Here is a 20,597-nt window from a genome sequence, read left to right on the forward strand (position 1 = left end):
AATATAAGAAAAAATGTCCAAATGGGGAAATTTTGAGACATTTTATCCTCCGGATGGGTTTTGTTTCCAAGTGTAAATCTTTGCCTCAATGTCTCAAGATAGGAAGAGATGCCTCCTTCCCTCCCTCTTACTGGAAATCCAGCTCAGCTCATCCTCCGTCAGTGGTTTCTGCTCTGACAAGAAAAGACAGCATTGCTGTTACTTTAAGCAAAAACAGAAGCAGTTGATGTGGATTCACCATTGGAAATGGCTGTACTAAATTCACAAAGAAATTCTGAATAATTAAAATAAGCATAAATATAAAATAAGCATACTGAAAATAGCAGGTATACGTTGGTTTGTGGTCATGTAACTATTAAAATTAAATCTCTTGAGGTGGCTCGTAACAGAATGCCACAACAACTTTGGCAGGAAAGAAAGGATGTTTGGAAGGGATTAGGGGAATCTCAGGCCACCCAAGATAGAGGGAGACTGAGATGTGCCCGGAGTCTTAAGAGTGACATTTGTTTCCTGCGCTGCTTCTCCCTGAGTCGGCTGTCCTCTCTCCCTGCATGCTGACCTTCACCAGGTCAGCCACCCGACAGTGCCTGCATGGCCTGTGTGCAGGGCAAGGGGCCAAGAGACAGCCAGATCGTGGCTCTACCCCAATTCCAAATTCCTGGGGAAGAGACTCTGGCCCAGCTCAGAGAACAAGATCATATAGCTCAAGCATAGGTACTGAAAGGTGCATGCTGCTGTGGACAGAGCAGGCAGTTTTCAGAGGAGGGTATTATGAGCTGGGCAGTCACTTCCTAAAGGCACTTAACTGCAGTCTCTTAAAAAATTGAAGACTTATACTTACCTGGCAGGGGAGATACCATGATCACGAAGGTGGTTTTCCCAGGGCGAGGCTTATCCATTGCACTCCGGATGTGCTGACCCCTGCGATTTCCCCAAATGTGGGAAACTCGACTGCATAATTTGTGGTAGTGGGGGACTGGGTTCGCGCTTTCCCCTGGCTTTTTGTGGTTTAAAGAATAAACTAAATACTAAAAGCTATTAAAAAAAAAAATTGACAGACTTTATCCACAAAGAGCTTGCTTTCTAGTGAATAGGACAGGCCCATATTTAAGGACTACATGTCTGACCTTAAAAAATTCAATTAACTCTTAAAAGAAATATACACTGTGTGACCAAGGAAGCACAAAGTGATATATTCTGAGAGGGGAGAATCACAAAGGAAGGAACATAGAACCAGACTTTGGAAGAGAAGTAGAATAATGAAAGTCAGCAGAGGGCAAATGGAAACAGAGCACTGTGTGCAGGTTCACTGTGTCCTGTCTGTCAGTCAGCATGCTTGATTGGACCAAAGCTCTCCATCTCTTCTAAGTATATGGCAGAATATTTGAAATGTAGAGCATAAAGAACATCTAGCACAAAATCATTTTGAAAAGTCACCATCCTGGCCGGGTGATGTGGCTCACGCCTGTAGTCTCAGCAGTTTGGGAGGCTGAGGCGGGTGGATCACGAGGTCAGGAGATCGAGGCCATCCTAGCTAACACCATGAAACCCCATCTCTACTAAAAATACAAAAAATTAGCCAGGTGTGGTGGCATGTGCCTGTAGTCCTAGCTACTTGGGAGGCTGAGGCAGGAGAGTCACTCGAACCCAGGAGACGAAGGTTGCAGTGAGCTGAGATCGTACCACTGCACTCCAGCCTGGGTGACATAGCAAGACTCTGTCTCAAAAAAAAAAAAAAAAAGAAAAAGAAAAAGAAAAAGGAAAGTCAGCATCCTGAACTGTAGAATCATATCATACAATTAACTTATCTATTGAGGTGGTCAGCAAATAAAACATTGACCAGCCTTTGGCATTCCTGAAACTCAGGAAGACTCAAGCAGTCATCACTGTTCTGAGAACACACAGGAATCACCACTTCTGTGACTCTTCAAGTGTGAAGCTGCAACAACTCTGTTTTGATTATGTCATTACACTTCCCTTCTCAGGAATTACGTGTATTTGAATTGCAGGTCATAGAACTTTGTAGTAAGAACTTTAAGATCCATATCGTCATATCTCTGTACTCCATCCTACCCCATTCCCTCTGATACTTTTTGCTTATCTACTGATGGCCAACCTCAGTGGTTTCAAATCCAGGTTGTACATTGATTCTTGGATCTTACCTTTAAATATTTTGATTCTGAGCACTGGGAGTCTGTATATAATTTTTAAAGCTTTATTGAAGTATAATTGACAAATGACAAGCTAATGTAGTTAACGTGCACAATTTGATAACATTTAACATACACATACGCCTGTGTGACACTATCACCAAAGATGAGATAAAGAACATATTCACCACCTCAAATTTTCCTGACATCACTTTGTAATCCCACCATCCTGTCCTTCCCTTCTCTCCCCTCCATCCTCAGGCAACCACAGATCTGCTTTCAGTTATTGTAGATCAGTGGCATTTCCCAGAATTTTATAGTCGTTCTAGATCATTTTGTCTAGTTTCTATCACTGAATATATGATTTTGAGATTCATCCATGTTGTTGCTGTTATCAACAGCTCATTCGTTTATATTGCTAGGTATATAGCAAACACATCACGACATGTTTATCCATTCACCTGTTGGTGGTCATTTGGATTATTTCTGAGTTTTGGCTATTACAAATAAAGCTGTTATGTATGTTTGTGTACAAGTCTTTTATGGACAGATGCTTTCATTATTCTTGGGTAAATGCCTTGGAAGGAAATAACTGGACAATATGATAGAAATGTGTTTAACTTTAAGAGAAACTTCTAAACTGGTTTCCAATGTGGTTACACCATTTTACATTCCCATCAGGAACGTATGAGAGTTCTACTTCTTCTACCTCATTGCCAACACCTTTTGAAAATCATTTGACTAATGCTGTGTTTTCTATTTTATTCCTTTATTCTATTTGTTTAACTTTACACAAATACCACACTGTCTTGGTTACTGCAGTTTTGTCATAAATCTGGAAGTCAGACAGTGTAAGTTCTCCAGCCTTGATTTTCCTTTTCAGATTTGAATTTTGTTTTAGTTTGTGGAGGTCCTTCACATTCCAAATGAATTTTATAATCAGTATGTCAATTTCTAAAAGTGCCCACTGGAATTTGGACTGGAATTGCATTGAATCTATAGATTGATTTGGGAATATTGATATCTTAACACTATCGAGTCTTCTAATCTATGAATATGGTTTATCTCTCTATTTAGGTATTTCTAAAATTTTCTAAGCAACGATAGTAGATTTTGGTTTTCAAGTCTTACCCAACTTTCGTCAGATCTATCTCAAAATGTTTAACATTTTTGATGTTATTGTAAATAAACATACGTGTGCATGATATTGTTTTCAAATTTTAATATCAATTTGCTTATTGTAAATAAATACAGTACGTTTTTTAAAATAAAACTTTTCTTTCTGAGATAATTGTAGAGTCACATGTAGTTGAAAGAAATAATACAGAGAGATCCAGTTTCCCCCAGTGGTAACATGTTGCAAAACTATAATACAATATCAAAACTAAACTCGTCATTTACCTTAGGTATATCTCCTAATGCTATCCTTCCCCCCAGCCCCCACCCCACAACAGGCCCTGGTATGTGATGTTCCCCGCCCTGTGTCCAAGTGTTCTCATTGTTCAATTCCCACCTATTAGTTAGAACATGCAGTGTTTGGTTTTCTGTCCTTGCATTAGTTTGCTCAGAATGATGGTTTCCAGCTTCATCCATATCTCTACAAAGGACATGAACTCATCCTTTTTTATGCTGCATAGTATTTGATGGTATATATATATGCCACATTTTCTTAATCCAGTCTATCATTGATGGACATTTGGGTTGGTTCCAAGTCTTTGCTATTGTGAATAGTGCTGCAATAAACATACGTGTGCATGTGTCTTTATAGCAGCATGATTTATAATCCTTTGGGTATATACCCAGTAATGGGATGACTGGGTCAAATAGTATTTCTAGTTTTAGATCCTTGAGGAATCGCCACACTGTCTTCCACAATGGTTGAACTAGTTTACAATCCTACCAACAGTGTAAAAGTGTTCCTATTTCTCTACATCCTTTCCAGCACCTGTTGTTTCCTGACTTTTTAATGATTGCCATTCCAACGGGTGTGAGATGGTATCTCATTGTGGTTTTGATTTGCATTTCTCTGACAACCAGTGATGATGAGCATTTTTTCATGTGTCTGTTGGCTGCATAAATGTCTTCTTTTGAGAAGTGTCTGTTCATAGCCTTTGCCCACTTCTTGATGGGGTTGTTTGATTTTTTTCCTGTAAATTTGTTTAAGTCCTTCGTAGATTCTGGATATTAGCCCTTTGTCAGATGGGTAGATTGTAAAAATCTTCTCCCATTCTGTAGGTTGCCTGTTCACTCTGATGGTAGTTTCTTTTGCTGTGCAGAAACTCTTTAGTTTGATTAGATCCCATTTGTCTATTTTTGACTTCTGTTGCCATTGCTTTTGGTGTTTTAGTTGTGAAGTCCTTGCCCGTGCCTATGTCCTGAATGGTATTGCCTAGGTTTTCTTCTAGGGTTTTTATGGTTTTAGGTCCAATATTTAAGTCTTTAATCCATCTTGAATTAATTTTTGTATAAGGTGTAAGGAAGGAATCCAGTTTCAGCTTTCTATATATGGCTAGCCAGTTTTCCCAGCACTATTTATTAAATAGGGAATATTTTCCCCATTTCTTGTTTTTGTCAGGTTTGTCAAAGATCAGATGATTTTAGATGTGTGGTGTTATTTCTGAGGGCTCTGTTCTGTTCCAGTGGTCTATATCTCAGTTTTGGTACCAGTACATGCTGTTTTGGTTACTGTAGACTTGTAATATAGTTTGAAGTCAGGTAGTGTGATGCCTCCAACTTTGTTCTTTTTGCTTAGGGTTGTCTTAGCAATGTGGGCTCTTTTTTGGTTCCATACGAACTTTAAAGTAGTTTTTTCCAATTCTGTGAAGAAAGTCATTGGTAGCTTGATGGGGATGGCATTAAATCTATAAATTATCTTGGGCAGTATAGCCATTTTCCCAATATTGATTCTTCCTATCCATAAGCATGGATAGCCCATGGGTAGCTGTGCTACCCAAGCTGAAGTGCAATGGCATGATCATATCTCACTGCAGTCTTGAACTCCTGGGCCCTCCTGCTTCACCTCTCAAGTAATTGGAACTATAGGTGCATGCCACTGTACCTGACTAATTTTGTTTGTTTGTTTGTTCATTTGCTTTGCAGTTTTTATAGAGAGAGGGTCTTGCTATGTTGACCAGGCTAGGCTCAAACTCCTGGCCTTAAGTTATCCTCCCTCCTCAGCCTCCCGAAGTGCTGGGGTTATAGGCATGAGCCATCATGCCTGACTCTTCTTTTCTAATATGAGCATTTAGTGCTATAAATTTACCTCTATTTACTGCTTGGGCTGCATCCCACAAATTTTGATTTGTTGTATTTTCATTTTTATGTATTCTAAAATATACTCTATTTTCTTTCCCTTGAGATTTCTTTTTTGACCTATAGATTATAAGTGTGAAATTTAGTTTACAAATATTTGCAGTGTTTTCCAGATATATTTCTGTTACTGATTTCTATTTTAATTCCATTTTGGTCAGAGAATATACTTTGTATGACCCAATCCTTTTAAATGTATTCAGACTTGCTTAATAGCCCAGAATATGGTCTGTCTGTGAAAATATTTTATATGCACTTGAAAAGAATTTGTATTATGTTGAACTTTTTGTTTGTTGTTTTGGTGGAATGTTCTCTGAATGTCAATTAGATCAAGTTGGTTGATAGTCTCATTCAAGTTGTTAACTGTACTTATTTTCTTTCTGTGTCTATTAACTACTGAGAGGGAAGTGTTAAAATATTTTATTATAATCATGTATCTGTTAATTTATCCTTGCAATTTTTCCATATTTTGTTTCATGTCTTTTGAAGGTTAGTTGTTACAAATATAAACACTTTTGATTCCTATCCTATGTCCTCTTGATAATTTAGAACCTTTATTTTTACTAAATGGGAAACAGCTTGATGACTGGATATATATTTTTTGCTCTGAAATCTGCTTTTTCTGATATTAATATAGCCATTCCAGCTTTCTTAAGATTACTCTTTATATCCTTTTGCTTTTCACTTATTTGTATCTTTTTACAAATGTAAAAGATACAAATAAGTGGGTTTTTTATTGGTAGTATTTATTTGGGTCTTGCTTTTTGCTTATTTTTAATCAAATCTGGACATCTCTTTCTTTTAATTGGGATGTGTAGACCATTTACATTTGATATGATTATTGAGATGGTTCAGTTTAAATCTGACATCTTGGTATTTGTTTTCAATGTCCCATTTGTTTTTTGTTCTATTTTTCTTCTTTTTCTACCTTCTTTTGAACTAATTCAGTCCTTTTTTTTTTTTTTTTTTTTTTTTTTTTGAGACGGAGTCTTGCTCTGCCGCCCGGGCTGGAGTGCAGTGGCCGGATCTCAGCTCACTGCAAGCTCCGCCTCCCGGGTTCACGCCATTCTCCTGTCTCAGCCTCCCGAGTAGCTGGGACTACAGGCGCCCGCCTCGTCGCCCGGCTAGTTTTTTGTATTTTGTAGTAGAGACGGGGTTTCACCGTATTAGCCAGGATAGTCTCGATCTCCTGACCTCGTGATCCGCCCGTCTCGGCCTCCCAAAGTGCTGGGATTACAGGCTTGAGCCACCGCGCCCGGCCTAATTCAGTCCATTTTTAAAAAATATTCTATTTATCTCCTCTACTGTTTATACTATAAACTGGAAAATAAGAACTTAAGTCATACAGTAAATAATTATGGATAATATTTATGGATAATAATATTTATTATCCATAATTCTTTACTGTGTTACTTTAGTTCTTATTTTACAATTTATAGTATGTACATTCTTAATTATTAATTTTTACTATTATCTACAAATTAAACCCAGGGTCTATGATTAGTGGCCAAAAATACTGTAGGTGAATTTAAGTGAAATAGTGGAAATATTTATTTTTGAATAATAAGTTTGGGAATAGTCAAAACACTCCAAGAATTATTCAAAGTTAAGAGAAGGAAAGGAATGTATGTGTGCATATATGCATATTTATGTTTGTAAGAAGTAAAGTTTGGATAATCTGACTTCTGTACTTTTACAAAACAACAAAGTCATTCCCTCTGCCATTCATTCATTCATTCATTCATTTAATAAATATTTGTGGGTACTTAGTATAGACCAAATATGGAACATTTTTACTACTCAATGTCTGCCAAGCACTGTGTAACTTTGGAAGTTATACAATAAGCCAGAATAACTTTCTGGTGAAACTTGCTAGAAGAATTTACAATATGATAAAGGAGCTAGTATATCTCTTCAAGTAGAGACCCATTGCAAAAGCACGGCACAAAATTTGGCACTTACCCTAGGTGGCGTGCACTGGGTTCAGGGAGTGGTTAGAATGACTTGGTCGAGTCTTGAATGCTCTTTAAAATCACATTTGACTTTCGTAAATCCAAATTCTGTTTCTTGATGGGATAAATGGCAAAGCCTTAGGCTTGTTCGTAAATTCATTTTTTGGAAATATTTATCTAGTTTTTCTAGTGTTAATCATGGGACAGTTGCTGAAGATTCAGAGGTAAACAAAGCAGACCTCTTCCTGTGAAATGCAGTTCAAAATGCCCCTGTCACCTGTGCTTGGAGATGTAGGGTGACTAGTCTGATGTGCCTTCTGGCAGACCCAGGTGTTCAGACCAACTCCTGCCACTTGGGATGGACAGAAATGTCTTCTGTGTGAGTGCAGAGAACTATCCCCCACCAGGCAGTTGAAGTAATGGAGGGATTTAGTAACTCCTACCCCTCCAGCCAGAACTATCCAAAGGCAAAACTGGCTTTCTTGAAGGATAAAGTTTCTGTCATGGGGGCTATTCAAGTACTGGCTTAATGACCACTTGGTAAGAATGTTGCTAAGGGAATTCAGACATCAACTGGTGGGAGTGAGACTGGACAACAGTACAGCTGGAGGGCGTGTGATTTCATGAACTCCATGATGCCCAATCCCCAGTGCTCTGGCATTTTCCATCTGTAGCTGCAAGGCCAGCTGGGCTCGCCCCACCGTCTGTAGCCAACCCATCATCCAGAGTCACAGCAGAGCACTGGGTGGCCCGACGTCTCTCCAGGCAGGCAGTCAACATGCCCTGGGGCTTACTGTAGACTCCTGAGCCCTTGAGATAAACCTGCCGCCCTGTACTACATGTGGTGGTCAACATTCCTCCTCCTCAAACCCTAACCCCAGCGGGCTGCTTCTTTCCGTGACCCTGGGGTCACTGTGGCTTAAGTCTTGCAAGGCTGGAACCAGACAGCAGGGCAGGCTATTTCGTAAGTGTTCCTTGGTCTGTCCAAGTTTGTACTTCCTTTAAAAGATCCTTTAGTTGTTATTTTTTGCTTCCCCCCTTCTTTTCATTAACTTGAAAACAGCAAATCATATTTTGCTAAGGGAGAAAAACCCTCCCTCGCCCCAGGGATTCCTTCTTAATTCACTCCTTAGTAAACATTATTTCTGATTGGATTTCTAGCCTGGCCTGGCTCCGGTTCCACCAATGAGATCACTCACAGAATTTGAGAAAAACATTTGGGACTGTTGCCTTGATTTGAAAAATCACCCTGTCTCTGTTCTGTTGTATTGCAGATCAGGAGACAAGAGATGCTTAAGGTGTGTGTGTACAGAAGGGCACACCTATTGTTTACCAGGTGTTGAAATAGAATGTCAACTGTCATGACAAGGAGGGCCTGAACCAGTAGGCCACTGCATCACCATGTTGAATGAACTCAAATCAAAACATGTTAATGTAATATGAAACATATTGATGGTGATCTGGCCCCAACTTTCTCTCTTGCTTCCTCTCCTGCCTATATACCTATCCTTTCCTCAATAATTGGCCAAGTTGCTTCAAATTATTGCCTTTAGCAATGCTACTTATATGTTTCCAAGAATTCTGGTTAAAAGGAGTGGGTACTATGGGATGAATTTCTCATTAACTGATTAGTACCCATCTTAGCAGGACTTGCTTTATCTCATGGTCTAGCAGAGAACTATAGAGTGGAGGTGGGATGGGACTAAAACAAGAAGATGTTGATGAAGAGGGGAGGTGAAGCAAAGAACCCGATGTGAGCAGAGTCTAGGGAAGTAAGCAGGAAGGTGAGTGACCCAGGAAGAGCAGACGTAAGGATTGAATGACAGGGTGAACATGGTGGCAAGTGTGAGCATTTTCTGCCTTGTCTCACCCAACTGTATTTCCCCGGTAGGTATTTAGACTACTCCTCCACTCACCCTTGCAGCCTACTAAGAGCAACATGATGAAGGGCTTCTTGGCCACTGCTCAAGAGCTACTTCCTATTAGATAAAACAAGGAAACAACAGAGGTAAAACCTGTTGGCTTCCAGATACAGCCCAGGCTCATATCCAGGAGTCCTCGGCTAGAATTTTATATGGTAGATAGGGCACTGGGCTTGGAGTCAGAAGACCTGACTCCAGACCAGCTCTGCCATGGACCAGCTATGAGATCTTGAGGCAGCCTCAGTCCCTTCATCTGTCTAATGACATCAGGCTTCTGCATCCTCCCCTTGGGTGACCTCACATACTTCTGTGACACCATCTTCTGCCACTATGCCAGAGTCCCCTAAATCCATATCACCAAGCAGACCTCTCCCTTGAGTTGCCAAGCCCTGAACCCAAACTTCCCCAAACATCTCTGTTTGGGATTTACATGTCCCTAGAACTCAGCATGCCCAATCAATCTGTTCACTTTCTTCCCAAACCTGTTCCTCTTCCTCATCCTACTTAGGTGAATGGCACCATCATCTCCTCATGGACCCAAACAGAAATCCAGATGTTTGCCCCAGCTTCCTCTACGCCTCTCACAGTCATCTAGTCACAAGTCCTGTATGTCCTCTTAGATATATTTTGAACCATCCCTACTCCCCATCCCCATTCCTACTGCTCTGAATACAAATCTCTTCTCTCTCTTGGACCACTCAGGATCTTCCTGGCTTATCCCCTCAGTCCAGCATCTGCACTGCCTGATTACTCTTTTTTTTTTTTTTTTTTTTGAGATGGAGTCTTGCTCTATCCCCCAGACTGTAATCTTGGCCACCTCCACCTGCCAGGTTCAAGTGATTCTCTAGCCTCAGCCTCCTGAATAGCTGGGATTACAGGTGTGTGCCACCATGCCTGGCTAATTTTTGTATTTCTAGTAGAGACGGGATTTGACCATATTGGCCAGGCTGGTCTTGAACTCCTGACTTCAAGTGATCAGCCTGCCTCGGCTTCCCAAAGTGCTGGGATTACAGGCATGAGCCACTGCACCTAGCCATCCTGACTACTCTTTCTAAACCGCACAGCTTACCCATGTACCTGCCTTACTTAAAACTCTTAGCAATTACCTATTTATTTCCCTAGGGTAAAAATCCAATTTCCTTAACACATCCTGAAATATACTCGCCTGTGATCTGGCCCCGAGTTCCTCTCTGGATTTATCTCCTGTCCACCTCCCCTACCACACTTCACACTCTACTTCAAGCCACACTCAGCTGCTCAAAGCACTATACTTGGGCCACACTTTCTCTTTTATAACTTGAATGCCCTCCTGCTTGCCTGGCATTCCTTTGGTCCCCTTCTTTGCCTGCTCAGCTCTGACTCTCCCATCAGGAATGAGACCATATTCCTCAGGAAACCTCTCTGGTTCTCCTGAGCCAGAATGGGCTCCCTCTGTGCTTTCTTAAGTTGCAGTGCCCTCCTGCCAAGGCACTTAGGCCTGGGCATTGTCTGTTTCCCTCAGTGGTCTGTGAGCTCCTCATGTGTGGGCAGCTCATCGTAGCCCATTCTGTCTCCCCAGGGTCTGGCATGGTACCTAGCCTTTGATTAGTGCTTGCTGAGTAAATGAATGACTGAGTCTCTGTCATCTCACAGAGTACTTGTGAGAATTAATTGACATGTGAAAATACTTTGTAAACTGTAAATGTGTTAGGGATATTTTTGAGAGTCAAGGGATTTGCAGAGGAAATGAGCATGCTAGGCCCCTGGACAGTGAAACTGAAAGGATGTTGAGCTGTGGTGTCCTAGGAAGCCGCGAGAGTACCAGGACCACTCTGAATATAAAACATACTACCTGGGACTACTTGTGAAAGGAAATGAGCATCTTGAGAAATCACTTTGGGTCCTGTGTACTCAGGGAAGATTGTTTTTATATGGTTCTGGTTTGTTCAGGAAGCATGGTCTGTCCTCCAATCAGGCACTCAGTGAGCAAATGCATTTGTAGCTTGAGGCCAGAGCTTCCTTATGTTTATATGACTCTTTATTAGGTGAAACATGCAGACTCTTGGAACAATAAACTGTCTTCATTACAGATGTACACTAGATTTTTATGGCATTTTTCCAGGGACCCTGGGAGCATCTGTGTTCTCATGTTCTTCTTGCCTGTGAGGCCTCTTCTCTCTGAGAACAGAGAGAAGACAGCAAATGGAAAACAAAGGCTGCTATTTTTTTGTGGGGTATGCACAATACCTATTCTACATCTCTGCCCATCCCCATTTTCTCCTCCTCCAGAGAGCACACAATTAAGGCTAGAAACTGCAGTGAGTCTCCCATTATTTACCCCTAAAAATCAGTGCAGATCTCAGGCTCTCATTACCCCTTGGTTAGAAAGAGAGAGCATTTTGGTCTGTTTGGGCAACTATAACAAACATCTTAAACTGGGTGGCTTTTAAACAACAGAAATTTGTTGCTCACAGTTCTGAAGACTGGTAAGTTCAAGATCAAAGCACCAGCAGATTTGGTGTCTGGTGAGGGCCCACTTCCTGGATCACCGATGATGCCTTCTTGCTGTGTCCTCACATGGCAGAAGGGCAAGGCAGCTCTCTGGAGCCTTTTTTCTTTCTTTCTTCCTTCCTCCCTCCCTCCCTCCCTCTCTCTCTTTCCCTCCTTCCTTCCTTCTTTCCTTCCTTCCTCCCTCTCTCTCCTTCCTTCTTTCCTTCCTTCCTTCCTTCTTCTCTTTCTTTCTTTTCTTTTCTTTTTCTTCCCCCCTCCCTCCTTTCTCTTTCTTTTTCTTTCTCTTTTCTTTTCTTTTCTTTCTTTCTTTCTTTCTCTTTCTTTCTTTCTTTCTTTTTTTTCTTTTCTTCCCTCCCTCCCTCCTTTCTCTCTCTCTCTCTCTCTCTCTCTCTCTCTCAGGACATTAATCCAATCCATGAGGGCTCCATCCTTATAACCTAATCACTTCTCAAAGGTTCCATCTCCTAATACTATAGAGTTGGAAATTAGGATTCAACATATGAATCTGTGGAGGAAGGGGGACACAAAAATTAGACCATAGCTGGTAGAGAGACAGAGAGAATGAGCCAGATCCGAATGTGGGGGACAGGTATGAATGGGGGCAGCTGCTGGTCATGGACATGTGGATGTTTGCTGAGTGATGGATGAGCAAGTCCCTGCCACCTCAAAGGGACACTGTAAAAACTGCTCTCTTGGCGACCTTGGCAGTGCAATCATATTAGCAATGACATCCACCTTGAGGAGGGATAAGATGGGTGTGAACAGGAAGGAGAGTTTCTTTCTCCTTACAGCCTCCATTGTGTGGCATAAAAATGGCAATGTATCCAGGAAAGCAGTCAGAGCATTCATTATTCAATAACCATAGGTACTAATTCCATACTGTTATGGACTGAATTGTGTCATCTCCAAATTCATATGTTGAAGCCCTAACTACCAATATGACTGTATTTGGAGATAAGGCCTTCAAGAATGTAATCAAGGTTAAATGAGGTCATAAGGATTGGACCCTAATCTGATAGGACTGGTGTCCTTATGAAAAAGAGGCACTAGAGATCTCTCTCTCTTTGTATACACAGAGAAAAAGTCATGTGATGACACTCCAAGAAGGTGGCTGTCTGCGAGCCAGGAAGAGAGGCCTCACCAGAAACCAACCCTGGTGCACCTTAATCTCAGACTTGAGATAATAAATATTTGTTGTTTAAGCCCCCCAGTGTATGCTATTCTGTTATGGCAGCCCTAGCACACTAATATAAATGCTTACTGCCTGCAAAGTGCTTTGCCTTTGAGGGTTGCAAAAGAGGATCCCCTCCAGGGATCCATGGTCTCATTGAGATTTTCCTGTTTGGGTCCTATTCTTGAGTCTCCACAGGCAGCATTTCTTCCTGTGACAATATGGTATAAGACAAAATTGTGGCCTGCCATGAAGTTTTGAGAGGAGGCACCCCTCATTTCTTCAGAAAAGGCCACTGCCGCTCCCTCCTGCTCCTCTTCTCAGGAGTTTGTGCATCCATGAGGTAAGTGACAGAGTCACTGTCAAGGTCCTGCTGTATAAGATTTCTGCCACAAATAGATACTTGTCCCAGATGACTCAGTCAGGCTGATGGGGAGGACGTGGGTTCCCTAGCACTTCCCAGTTTGCAGCATAAGTGTATTAAAACTTCCATGTCTTACTTAAAATAGAACTCCTAAAGGCATACACATGACTTCAAGTTTTCTCAGCATTTCATGACTTTTTTTAAAAAAAGCTTGGACCAATTCAGTTTTCACTCTTGCAAACAGGGTGTAAGAACTTCTGTTTCTTCCCCAGTGTCAACACTTGGTAATCTTATTATTCTTTCCAGTTGTATTTTAAAAGTAATGCCCACATGTGATGGAAGTTACACTGAAATAAGACAGAAAACTATGAAAAGTCTCCTTCTCTCTGTCCTCACTCCATCCCACTCCCAATGGCAATCAACTTTAACCAGTTCTGTTCAGTTCTTTAGGTGGTTGCCACAAAATACTGAGTAATATGTGTATACCTCTCTTTTTTGATTTATCAACTTTCAACAGTATTTATTGACTCCTGCCACATGAGGGTGTGTGTTATCCTCCACTGCCTCTGTGTCTTTCCATCTTCATAATTTTAGACTGTATTCCACTTGATTCCTCACAAGAAAAATGAGGAACTCATTACCCCATTTTCCCCTCCACCCTTCCTACTTCCTTCACCTTCTAACTTCTGCCTTTCCTGGATTTTCTTTTGTATTTACTGGGTTTGTAATAATTATATTTGACTCTGAAACCAAAGTTAATTCTTCCCTGCTTTGTTTAAAGATTGATTCCAAATATTGAAAACCAATACAGTTTCTTCCCCAATGTCAATCCTGTGAATATATAAAAATTATTTACTGAAGAATCAAGTAAGGGATAAATAATCCCAGGCAATGCAAAAGAAAATGAATTCTCTTTTCCTACCCTAATCAGTTTTTCAGAACTATGCCCCAATTTAGGTTGCTTCTAATTCTGATTTTTGTCTTATTCTGGGGCTTCTATTTGCTTTTCATTTTTAAAGTAATTGACAATAGAAACATACATCCTCTTTACCATATCGTGAAGATCATCCAGATTCTTAAGCATACCATTTTGAATGACCTAATTTTGTCTCATCGTCTTCTAGGTATGTACTACAGTTACCATCATATGTTTCTAAAATTTTAATTACATCCTTAAATTATGTTCCTTGGATCCTATGACTTGCTTTTTCTTGGATTCCTCTTTTATCTTACTAGGGTGTGCACACAGGTAATCTTTCAGAATAAGGGGATAAAGAGGTGAGTCTTTGTTTTGTCTATAGGTTAATTCTGAAGAACAAAAATCAATAATGAATTTATATAACTGTATAAATATCATTTACTGAAAAATCAAGTAGTGTGGTTCTGAAAAATTATTTGCTCTGACATTTGAATGGTTTGATTGGGGTTGATGATTCTAAATGGAAAATCAAATTCCCTTGGTACTACAAAGACATTGATTGCTTCACTAGGTTACTCTTCTGACATCCAAAATTCCTGACAAGAAGGCAAAGCTTGGGCTAATTCTTATTTTTCTACAGTATCTGCTTCCTGAAATCACTGAGATCATTCTTTTTATATTTCTAAATTTTACCACGGTGTATATGGGTCCCTTTTTACTCTTTTTGCTCCATCTTTGGTGGGTCCTTCCAGTCTGAAATTCTTGTCTTTCCTTTGATAATGTTTCCCCTCATCTTCACTTTTTTTTTTTTCTGGAATCCTGCTAGATGGATGTTGGACTTTGTGAATTGATCCTACATTCTTTCAACTTTTCCCTCATAATTTCCATCCTTTCTGTATTACATTTGGGACTATTTCCTCAATTTTGTCTTCCAGCCCTTCTACTGAGACATTTACTTTCAAGAGCTCTGGCTGTCCTTGCTTATTCACTCATATTTACATGCATATGTGCACAGGTAGAATATATGGGCCCCACTCCATGCCCCCTCTCAGAGTCAAAGCAAGAAAAGCTTTTTAAAGGACAATTTTGTAATACAAAAAAGAACCAGGGTCACCCTCTAATAATACTACTGTATAAGTTTCCAATCCACTTGAAAGATGTTGAGCAGTAGCTGGCAAACCAGCCACAGGGGAGGCAGAAGAATACACACAGATTTCCCTCACTGCACACACACACATGCCCATGCTCATGTTTGGCCACACATCTCACATATCGACTCACTAAAAAGGAAACATCAAGCCATCCAAGTGCTTAGGGTTCACCCATTGCTGGCTTTTATTCTTTACTGTGATCCTTACATGGAAAGCTGTCTCTGGTGGTTTCTCCATCTTCACATGACTCATTTTGGTTTACTTTTGTGGAAGCGACCAACTTGAGAGCCTGGACTTTTCCCTCCTGCCAGGGCCTGAGGTTAACCACAGTGTTCCAAAGCCCCCGGGTGCTGGCCAGCCACTTGGAGGCATGCCTTGCGTCCGTTCGTCCTGTCCTTGTGGTTACTGGCCAGAAGAGGCTCAGACCTATGTTCCAAACGTGGCCAGCCTATCAGAGAAGCAGCCCTATGGCCTGACATGCTCACTTTCCCCATGTCATCGCTAAAGTTATGAGAAAGAGAACATTGTCTTTGGACAGACTCAGCAATGGCTGTCCAACTTGACTTGAGTAGAGAAGCCAGGTTCTTCCCAGGATTTGGTGATGAGACTCTTTGGAAATGCCTGTGGTCGAACTACATTTTTGTAGAGATTAACAGTTAAAACATAATTACTCACAACAGCCCTGTAATTTCCATGTTAGATGAGAAAACTGATGCTCAGTGGTGATCAATAAATTGTCCCTGATCATTCAGCTTGAAAGTAGTAAAGTAGGGATTAAGACCCAGATCTTATGATTCCTAATCTTGTATTTTTCATATACTCTGAGAGATGTTTTTTAAGATTTTTTTTCTTAGTGTGATAGTTGCTGGGATTAGACAGCAAGCTCTTTATTCCACTTTAGAGTTTCAGAGAAATCTCTGTTCTGGTTGCTAATGTCCAGCATCTCACTTTGTTGTGCTTTGGATCAAATATTAAATTTGCTACTTAACAACTGTGTGTCCTTGGTCAAGTTAACAAAACATCTCTGAGTTTTAGTTTCCTCATCTGTAAGATGGAAGTAATAATACTTCCAGTAAAACCTCATCAGGGTTGTTGTGAGATTTAAATGAGATAATGTACATCAAACACTAAGTAGGAGTTCAAAGGGGTGGTGGTGATGGTGGTTGTCAATGGGAAGGGAATTATTTTGAAGCATGTTGGATCCGTCATACAGCCCATCCAAATTTCCTCATCAGATGGGTTCCTATTAAACTATTCGCCTGTCTTTGTAGATGTCAGCTCATCTTCAGAATGTTAATTTAAGACGTAGCTACTTTGTAAAATAAAGATAGCAATCTTGAGCCATCACTCTTACAAAAAGCAACTGTAGAAATGTTATGTAGCAAACAAACAACCCCATTAAAAAATGGGCAAAGGACATGAAACACTTCTCAAAAGAAGACATACAGGTGGCCAACAAGCATATAAAAACTGCTCAACATTACTAATCATTACAGAAATGCAAACCAAAATCACAATGATACCATCTCACACTGGTCAGAATGGCTATTTAAAGGTCAAAAAAAATCACAGATGCTGGAGAAGTTGTGGAGAAAAGGGAATGCTTATACACTGCTGGAAAGAATGTAAATAGGTTCAACTACTGTGGAAAGCAGTTTGGGGATTTCTCAAAGAACTTAGAACTACCATTCGACTAAGCAATCCCATTACTGGGTATATATCCAAAGGAATAGAAATCATTCTACTAAAAATACACATGTGCCCATATGTTCATTATAGCACTAATCACAATAACAAAGATATGGAATCAACCTAGGTGCCCAACAGTGAATTGGACAAAGAAAATGTGGTACAAATATACCACGGAATACTATGCAGCAATAAAAAAAACTAAAATTATGTCCTTTGCGGGAGCATGGATGCAGCTGGAGGCCATTATGCAAGATTAGAAAACCAAAAACTGCATGTTCTCACTTATAAGTGGGAGCTAAATATTAAGTACACATGGACATAAAGATGGGAACCATAGACACTGGGGACTAATTGAGGGAGAAGTGTGGGAAGATGGTGAGGGTTAAAAAACTAGCTGTTGAGTACCAGGCTCACTACATGGGTGATGAAATCATTTGTACTCCAAAACCCAGTGACATGCAATTTTCCCATGTAACAAACCTGCACATACACCCTGAACCTAAAGTAAAAGCTGAGGAGAAAAAAGTGTTGTTATGTGTCAGACCCTGGGCGTTTAATATGTGCATAAGCCGTCAGAGGACAGCAAGCACCCTTCTTTCTTGTCCACAGGAATGAGGTTCCTTAAGAAGGAATGGGAGCTGTGTGCATAGTACGTAGGGCAATTTTCTGATGAGACAGCATCCTTTCTATTAGGGAGACAGGGATTTGTTAATCCTCTGAGTTCCAAGTGCTCAGAGGATTGGGTACCATTTGTACTTGGTACATTCGTGCTTACCAAGGTCACAGGCAAACAAATGGAGGTTATTAATAACAGCTTTTGCATCTTGGAGAAAATGAATTTCAGACAAAATCTTGGACTTCAGTGCTCCTCGAAGCAGGGTAAACAGGAAGCTGGGAGGAAAGTAGGCATCTTGTCTGCAGCAAGAGGACTGTAACACTGGCTCCAGCCATCCATGGGGTGGAAAAATTAAGTCATTGCCTGTAAATTGGCACAAGTCCATAAAGACACCAAACACAGAGAAAGGGAGGGAGGCTAAGAAAAAAGGTACACTTGTACAAGAAAAGATGGGTGTCTGTTCACTTAGGAGAGACTTGTCTTTATGATAATATAAAGTGACCACACCCAAATGTACATATGCAGTAAATCAAGGGCCCCTCTAGTGCAGGGAGGCTGACAGTGGGGCCTTGATTATGTGTTCACCTAGGGAACTCTGAGAAGGTAGTACATCCCAGGCTTTAAAAGCAAGAAGCCTACTTGCTTTTGGAAGTCATGGTGAATGGAATTTTAGGATTGATCTGTGCCAACCTTGTGTACAGAGGAAGAATGAGGGAGAAAGAGGGAATTTCTCTGGCAAGCTAGGGAAATCTTCTCTGAGTAATCAGATGTATTGAAGGACATGCATGTCTTCAGACCCAAGTGAGTGAAAAATGCTTTGAGTGGACTTCAGAGTGGTCTGATTTTGCAGCACTTAAGAGATATATATTTAAAATATTGAGAAAGTTCATAACAGAAGATGCAAGAGAAAAAAGCATGAGTCATAACTTCAGAGCAATGGTGCTCAACAGTGAAGAGGGGGTGATTTTGCACCCCTTCCAGGGGACGTTTGATAATGTCTGGAGATACTGTTGGTTGTTACAACTAGGGGGAAGGGTTACTGGCATCTAGTGGGTGGGGTGCAAGGGATGCTGCTAAACAGGACAGACCCCTCCCTATCAACAAAGAATTATCTGGCCCAAAATGTCAATAGTGCAAAGGTTGACAAACCCTCATTTAGAGCCATCATCCTTTACACCACAAATATTAACCATTAGACAATGTAACTAGTTAAATGAGAAAACACCATAAGTGAGAACAGAGGCTTATGCCAGAAACAGAATAAGTCATGTAATTAATAAAATCTTGCAAATAAGAAATACTAAGTTTTCCTCACAAACTCCTTACCCTAAACTTTTCAAATATGCAGTAGGAATAAGATAACCATTAAAAAAAAAAAAATCTACAAATTTTATAGTGACATTATTACAACTTTTAAACAGAGTATTTTTTATAGTTTATAAATCACATGAATTGTCTTATTTAATATTTACAATTTGGTGCAATTGTCCCAATTTCATAGACTGTGAGAATTTACATTTCAGTGTTTTTTTTTTTTTGTATATCTATGTATCAGGCAATGTACTAGGTACTGAGTTTGTTACCAAGATAAATAAAAATTTAATATTAAGATGTTCAAAATTTCCTGGGAAACACAGACATGACATAGCTATAATAACAGAAGTATAAATACAGCCACAGGAGAATGGGGTGGGGGGACTGAAGTCATTTGCCTAAGGTACAAAACTGGCAATTGGAAGATCTGGGACTTGAGATGTGGGTCTTCTGAATCTAGAGTAAGTTCTCTGTCTTGGCACAATATAACCCTCTTAGCTTTCCCAAAGAAATAAACACAAAACTGAAAAATATTCACTCAAGAACACATGAATAAATTGCTTGGGCGAAGTATAAAAACATTGTGGAAGCGGTGGTCAAGACCAGGATATGAAAAGAGAAGATAAGACCTGGCAGACAGGAAGACAAAGAGGCCTCTTTCCAACCCACCCTCGGGCTGTTCTTGGGTTTGGATGGTTATGTTAAGATCCACGGCCCCATAGCAATCTGACTTTGAGTTGGAGGCACAGGAAACATGAATCTCTTGCGATTGGGCTAAGTCCCTTCAAATGCAGCCCAGGTTTCACCTCGCCTTGAGGCCAGGTGTGAGGAATTCTCCATTTAGGGAGACCGGTGGTAGGTGAGTGGGAGGAGCTGCCTAACAACAGTTGAAGTAAATATGAGGGAAGGCACAATAAATGGTCAGCTTCTCTAGCATTCAAATTTCTCCAGTCAGCAATTTCTTGCCTCCCTTCCTCCCCCAAATCTGGGTGGAAATATGAAGCCACAATTCACTCCCCGTCACTCATTCTGATGACAAACAAGAAGTTGATTCCAGGACCTATCATTTCACAGCTGTTTGCTTCCACTTCCCAGTAGACATGCTGTTTGCCACGGGACTTGGTTAAATGGCTCTGAGAGAGGCACCTTCAGGCAGCTCGGGCTCCTGGTGGAGGCGGGAGGCCTGGGGACTGCAGCCCAGGGATGAGGCCACTCTCTTTGTCCTTTCGGGCAGGGAGGGAATAATGGGACCCATGCCAGTGACATAAAGTACTCATCTTCCACTAAGGCCAGGGCTTTGTCCTGTGGAGAAGGAGCAAGAGGTAAACACGAAACCTGATTTGCCTGTGCCATATGGAACCACAGAACCTTCATGTTGTCCGGGCCACTCCTCCCTTCCTTTCCACTCCTTAGCAGGTGAAGCTGAGCTAAATAAATCCCTGCTTATTCCCATCCCGTCCCGGCGCCGTACACTGCCACAGTTGATTGGACCAGCATGGACACCTGACCCAGGCTGGGCTAATCACATCCTCTCTCCTGCAGACGTG

At 40.8% G+C, this 20,597-nt stretch overlaps 1 long non-coding RNA gene and 1 other non-coding gene across 2 annotated transcripts in view; both read left to right on the forward strand.

Annotated features, from left to right (window-relative positions):
* The window catches only part of LOC117076556, a 222,821-nt gene that overhangs the window by 68,861 nt on the left and 133,363 nt on the right, over window positions 1-20,597 (forward strand). The window lies entirely within an intron of this gene.
* Window positions 834-997, forward strand: LOC117076889. Its single transcript, XR_004434519.1, has one exon. It is a non-coding gene; the product is annotated as a U1 spliceosomal RNA (small nuclear RNA).

The sequence above is a fragment of the Trachypithecus francoisi genome, unplaced genomic scaffold, assembly GCF_009764315.1.
Source record: "Trachypithecus francoisi isolate TF-2019V2 unplaced genomic scaffold, Tfra_2.0 Lachesis_group5, whole genome shotgun sequence".
Taxonomy (NCBI): domain Eukaryota; kingdom Metazoa; phylum Chordata; class Mammalia; order Primates; family Cercopithecidae; genus Trachypithecus; species Trachypithecus francoisi.